Raw genomic sequence first — 7,234 nt, 5'->3', positions numbered from 1 at the left:
TCTTTCTTTTGCATGTAGCTCTCCAGTTTTCCAGTACCACCTACTGAAGAAACTGTCCTTTCCCCCTTGTACGTTCTTAGTTTCTCTGTGCTAATGTATGTGAGTTTATTTCTGGGTCTCTATTCTGCACCATTGATCTAGGTATTGTTTTCATGCCACTATCACACTGTTTGAATTGCTGTAGTTTTGTAGTAGAGTTTAAAATCAAGGAGTGTGCTGTTTCCAGCTTTGCTCTTCTTGCTCATGGCTCCATACAAATTTTGGAAGAGGAACTTAAAAGCCTCTTGATGAAGGTGAAAGAGGGGAATGAAAAAGCTGACTTAAAACTCAACATTCAAAATACTAAGATCATGGCATCCAGTCCCATCACTTGTTGGCAAATAGATGGGGAAACAATGGAAGCTGTGACAGACTTTATTTTCCTGGGCTCCAAAATCATTGTGGATGGTGACCGCAGCCATGAAATTAAAAGATGCTTGCTCCTTGGAAGAAAAACTATGACAAACCTACACAGCTTATTAAAAAGCAGAGATGTTCCTTTCCCAACAAAGATCCATATAGTCAAAGCTATGATTTTTCCAGTAGTCATATATGAATGTGAGCGTTGGACCATAAAGAAGGCTGAGCACCAAAGAGTTGATCCTTTTGAACTGTGGTACTGAAGAAGACTCTTGAGAGTCCCTTGAACTGCAAGGAGATCAAACCAGTCAATCCTAAAGGAAACCAACCTATTCATCCAATCAACCAATATTCATCAGAAGGACTGATGCTGAAATTGAAGCTCCAATACTCTGGCCACCTGATGTGAAGAGTCTACTCATTGGAAAAGACCCTGATGCCGGGAAAGATTGAAGGCAGGAGGAGAAGGGGATGACAGAGGACTATATGGTTGGATGGCATCACTGACTCAATGGACATGAGGAAGCTCCTGGATCTGGTGAAGGAGAGGGAAGCCTGGCGTGCTGCAGTCCATGGGGTTGCAAAGAGTTGGACACGACTGAGCGACTGAACAACAACAATACAAATTTGGGGATTGTTTGTGCCATTTCTGTAACAAATACCACTGGAATTTTGGTGGAGATTGCATTGAATCTATAGATTGCTTTGGATAGTGTGGACATTTTAACAATATTAATTCTTCCAACACATGAGCGCAGAATATATATTTCCATTTATTTGTGTCCTTTTCATTTTTTTTCTTTAATGTCTTATAGTTTCAGTGTACAGGTATTTAACCTCCTTGGTTAATTTTATTCCTGGGTATTTTATTCTTTTTGATGCAATTGTAAATGGGATTTTAAAAATTTCTCTGAAAGTTCATTATTAGTGTATAGAAATGCAGCAGATTATTAAGTATTGATTTTGCATCCTAAAACAAATTCACTTATTCTAACAGTTTTGGATGGCATCTTAAGGGTTTTCTATGTGTAATATCATGTCATCTGCAAATAATGAGAGTTTTACTTCTTCCTCTCCAATCTGACTGCCTTTTCTTTTTCTTGCCTAACTGCCATGGCTAGAGCTTCCAATACTTTGTTGAATAAAACTGTTGAAAGTGGGCATCTTTATCTTGTTCTTGATCTTAGAGGAAAAGCTTTCAGCTTTTCATCATTGAGTATGATGTTAGCTGTGATCTTGTCATATACGGCTGTTATTATGTTGAGCATGTTTCCTTCATACCTGCTTTGTTGAAAAGTTTTTGTCATAAATGGATGCTGAATTTTGTCAAATATTTTCTCTATATCTGTTGAGGTGATTATATGATTTTTACCCTTCATTATGTTAATGTAATGTTTCACATTGATTTGCACATGTGGAACCAGCCCTGCATCGCTGGAATAAATCCTACTTGACCTGGATATATGATGCTTTTAATGCATTGTTGAATTCAACTTGCTAATTTTTTCCCAATCTTGTGAGAAATAATTGACATATATCACTGAATAAGTTTCAGGCACAGGGCATGATGGTTTGATTTACATATATTGTGAATGATTACCACAATAGATTCAGCTAACATCCATCTTCTCATATAGATAAAATTTTAAAAAGGGAAAAAAATTTCTCCTGTGATAAGAACTCTGAAGATTTACTCTTAGCGTTATCTATCTGTGTCAGTTTCTGTGTCAGTCATCGTGTTAAACATTACATCCCTAGTATTTATTTACTTTAAAACTTTCCTTTGTAACTCTGGACCAGCCCCCTCCAATTTTCCCTCCCCCACCCACACTGCAGGCCTGACCTATTTTCCTATGAGTTTGGTGTTTTCGGTTTTTTTTTTTTTTTATTCCACACAGTAAGATCATACAGTATTTACCTTTCTCTAACTGACTTGTTCAATTTGCATAATGCCTTCAATGAGATTCATCAATGTTGTCACAAGTGGTGATATATTCTCAATTTTATCGCTGAATTACACACACACACACACACATACATAAATATATATATATATTGCAACTTCTTTTTCCATTCATCCATCTATGGACACTCAGGTTGTTTCCATGTATTGGCTACTATAAATAATGTTGCTATGAACATGGGGATACAGATATCTTCTCAAATTACTGTTTTTATTTCCTTTGGATATATTCCCAGAAGTGGAATTGCTGGATCATATGGGAGTTCTAGTCATAATTTTTTAAGGCTCTTCCATAGTGTTTCCATAGTAGTTGTATCAATTTACAATCCCAACAGTGCATTACTTTCCCCCCATATTCATACTAGCATTTGTTGTCTTTTTTCTTATGATGGTCATTCTAACAAGTGTGAGGTGATATCTCATTACGGTTTAATTTGCATTTCCCTAATGGCTAATGATGTTGAGATTCTCTTCATATACCTGTTTGCCTTTCATATATCATATTTGGAGAAATGTTTATTTGACTCTTTACTCATTTTTTAATTGTTTTTTTTTATTATTGAGTTGTGTGAGTTCTTTATATATTTTTGATATTAACTCCCTGTCAGATATGAGGTTTGCAAATACATCTTCTCATTCTGTAGGATGTCCCTGCCAAAAATATTTGGAGCATGTCTGCCCTGCAGACACCAGCAAGAATCAAGAAGACTAAGTTTGCAGAACCCCAGACCATAGAGGAGAAGGTGGGGAGGGAACAGAATCTGAAAACAGGAAGATTATTTAAAAGATGACAGACAAAGCAATTAATTTCTTAGGTCCTTACCTTCACTGTGTGCAATCAAGGGACTAACCGTAGCTTACACTTTTAAGAGATGGGGTGTTTACTTTTGGATAAAATGAATAATGATTCACCTCCAGGGCCACCAGACACAAAGGAGAGGGATGGTGAGAAGCTATCCTGAAGTCAGGGGATTCAAGAAGATTCAGCATCCTCCTCAGACAATGGAGGACCTACCATCAAGCTTATTTCCCCAAAGCAATAAGTCAGAGGGTCCCTCTTTGGAGATACTAAGCCACCCTAGAGTTCTGACACTTGGGAGTCATCACAAGATTACAAAAAGCCACTGATCAAACATTCAGCATTCAAAGAATCCATTGATCAACAAGCCCCATAGACACGTCTGTCTTTCCATCAGCTTAAGTGCCTCACTGCTAAATATCATCAGTCTTCACATGCCAGAGAAAGACCGAAAGAAACAAAAAGAAGCTTTGAAGGAACTGAGAAAATAAAAGAAATGCAAGAAAATTTCAAACAACTCTATTAACTTTCTCAGAAAGGGAAAAGAACATACTGCTTCCATGAAAAAATAAAACAGAATACTATGAAGAAGGAATAACAGAACACTAAGAGGAGGTCATAGGAATTCAAAATAGCCTAAATTAAAAAAAAATCAAAACTGTTTGAAACATATTAGAAGAGATCTCAGGAGAGAAATGCAAAAGGATGGATAATGGAAGAGGAAAGATAGGAAAAGTCATAGTAGTAACAGCAGCTACAACACAAAAATAGAAAATAGGCATGAGTTTCATACAATAAAATTCACAGTCTATGGCAAGACCAAAAAAATACAAACATAAAATTTTTTCTCTGCCCTTTGGCTTCTTCCCTCCTCTCTGTTGTGCACTGTGTATCTTGCAGTTAGGCATCAGCCAAACCTCCCTCATGGGCAGAAATACCTGCTCCGCTGTAAAGCACAGCATTCTCCTAGCACCCATAAGACAGCTCCTTAAAAGAGAACATTCCTTCTTGATCTTGCAAAGAGTCACTATGGCCCACCACCTTGTACTTGCAAATCTGGATTTTGTAACTGTCAGTAATACTTCATTTAAAGTACAGTCCTGCTTAAAACACAGTCACACACATACATACACACACACACACACATAAAGAAGCTCCAGTTCTTGGAACTTTCTGAGATGGTGTTCCTGTGTCATAATCCTCAATTTGGCTCCAGTAAAATTTTCCATTTCTTCTTAAATCAACTGAGTAATATTTCGCTGACAGTTTTCAGATTTCCAGACCCCTTTGGGCACCAAGTACAATGAAACTGGAACACCAAAGGATCAGAAAATAAAAGGGGAAATATAAAGGACTGAGAAGAACAGCATGGGATTTCTGAGTATTGACACTGGGATCTAGACGACAATAAAATGCTGACATCAAAACTCGAAATGTAAATGATTTTCAAGTTGGAATTCTATGTGACCCGTCAAGCCACCTTAACAAAAGCATACTTAAACCTGATATGTCTTCAAAGCATTATATCTTCTGTATACCCTTTTTCAAGGAAGCTATTGTTGTTTTTCAGTTGCTAAGGCGTGTCCAACTCTGTGACCCCAAGGAATGCAACACTCCAGGCTTTCCTGTCCTTCATTGTCCCCTGAAGTTTGCCCAAACTCATGTCTATTGAGTCAGTGATACCATCCAACCATCTCATTCTCTGTCGTCCCCTTCTCCTGCCCTCAGTCTTGGGTTGACCCGAAAGTTCACTCAGGTCTTTCTGTAACATCTCTAAAAAAATCCGAATGAACTTTTGGGCCAACCCAATACTAATAAGCGTGCTCCATGAAAATGTGGAATATACTGAGAGTGATCTGGTGTTAGGAAACAGGAGAGCCGGTCCAGGAGAGAAGCAAAGGAAACTCAGCTGTGCAGCAGGCTCAGGTAACAACAGAAGGGAGGAGGCTCCAGAGCAATGTCTGCAGGGAAAATAAAGAAAAATTGGGATTGATAAATCACTGACATTTTTGACTATCAGAGCTGTGTGGAATGTAAAGCAGTTTTTTTAATGAAATGGTTATTGCATAGCACAGGGAACTCTGCTCTATGTTAATGTAACAACCTGGCTGGGAGCGGAGTTTGGGGGAGAATGGATACAGGAATGGATACAGGAATATGCATGGCTGAGTCCCTTTGCTGTCCACTTGACCCTATTAGTATCACAACACTGTTAATCAGCTATACTCTAATACAAAATAAAAAAGGTTAAAATAAAGAAATAGTCATTATCTCCTGGAAAATATAGTATATGAAGTCAATATTGCTGAGGTTAAAAGCTTGTTTAATTATACTGGGGAAATGGAGGGAAGACGTGAAAGAACGTGGGTAGCCTGGAGCAGTGCTCACCAATATTCCAAATTGCTTCTGCTTCCTGGACACACAAGATCATGTTTCCTACCTCCTGTGCAGCGAGAGAGGCCGTGTGGGCAGTTCTGGTTACATGCAGTGGAGATGGCCCACATCCCTCTCGCTCTGGGGTACTCAGGGCTTGGTCTCTGACTCAGTTTTCTCTCTGCTCTGATGAGCCCTGCCGGTCCCTGTTGAGAAAGTCCTGTTATTGGAAGGGGTAGCATGACTACTGTGTAGCAAAGCCTGCTCTGATTCCACTGGACCCCAGGCAGTGGTCCCTGGTCCCCAACCTTTCTGGCACCAGGGACCAATTTCATGGAAGACACTTTCTCCACAGAACTGGGCAAGGGGGATGGTTTGGGGATGATTCGAGTGCATTATATTTATTATGCACTTTATTTCTATCATTATTATTATTATCAGCTCCACCTCAGATCATCAGGCATTAGATCCTGGAGGTTGGGGACATCTGCCCTAGAGCACACAAGAGAAATGGCTGTTTTTAGCCTGAAATGTAGAGATTCGTTGTTACTGCAAGATAATCCACATCAAGGGTTAGGAAAACTTTTCTGTAAAGGGTCACAAAGTAAACATTTTAGGCGTTGCAGGCCATGCATCGTCTCTGTCACATATGCTCTACACAATTCTATAAAAATGTAAAAATCACTATTAGCTTGTATGAAGATTGTGGGAAGATGGGCTGTGGGCCGGGATCAGTAGTGTGCACTGCCAGCCAGCCAGTTGTGTCTTTTTTGTTGTTAATTAATTTTTATTTTAATTGGAGGCTAATTACAATATTGTAGTGGTTTTTGCCATACATTCACATGAATCAGCCAAGGGTGTACATGTGTTCCGCATCCTGAATCCCCCCGCCCACTTCCCTCCCCATCCCGTCCCTCAGGGTCGTCCCAGTGCACCAGCCCTGAGCTCCCTGTCTCATTCATCGAGCCTGGACTGGCGATCTATTTCACATATAATATACGTTTCAATGCTATTCTCTCAAATCATCCCACCCTCGCCTTCTCCCACAGAGTCCGAAATTCTGTTCTATACATCTGTGTCTCTTTCGCTGTCGCATACAAGGTCATCGTTACCATCTTTCTAAATTCCATATATATGTGTTAATATCCTGTATTGGTGTTTTTCTTTCTGGCTTACTTCACTCTGTATATTAGGCTCCAGTTTCTTTGAAGCTGGAGAAGGCAAAGCTTTGTCACCCAACATAGCAGATGGGCAATCTGGGGACTTAACACCCTTTCGTCTGCCAGAAGCCGCTGAACAAACATCTCAGCTCTGAGTGGGAGACCCTCTGGGGCGTGCTCACTCTTTCCCAGAGTATAGTTATGGACTTCAGTTTTGGCAGGCGGCCGAATAAACCCCCTTGAGTGCCCCCTTTCCTGGTTCTCCCAATTCCCACTCACCTGTGGCACGTCCCATACCTCCCAGTTAAACTGCTGACCGTTGTCTCAGAATCTGACTCTGTTGTCATTTTTCATTCACTCAGTCATGTCCGACTCTTTGCAGCCCCATGGACTGGAGCACACCAGGCTTCCCTGTCCTTCACCATTTCCCGGAGTTTGCTCAAACTAATGTCCACTGAGTTGGTGATGCCATCTAACCGTGGCATCCTCTGTCCTTCCCTTCTCCTGCCCTCAAACTTTCCCAGCATTAGGGTCTTTTCC

The sequence above is a fragment of the Capricornis sumatraensis genome, chromosome 12 (assembly GCF_032405125.1).
Source record: "Capricornis sumatraensis isolate serow.1 chromosome 12, serow.2, whole genome shotgun sequence".
Lineage (NCBI taxonomy): Eukaryota > Metazoa > Chordata > Mammalia > Artiodactyla > Bovidae > Capricornis > Capricornis sumatraensis.
The sequence above is the reverse complement of the archived record's forward strand: the minus strand, read 5'-3'. Positions refer to the sequence as shown.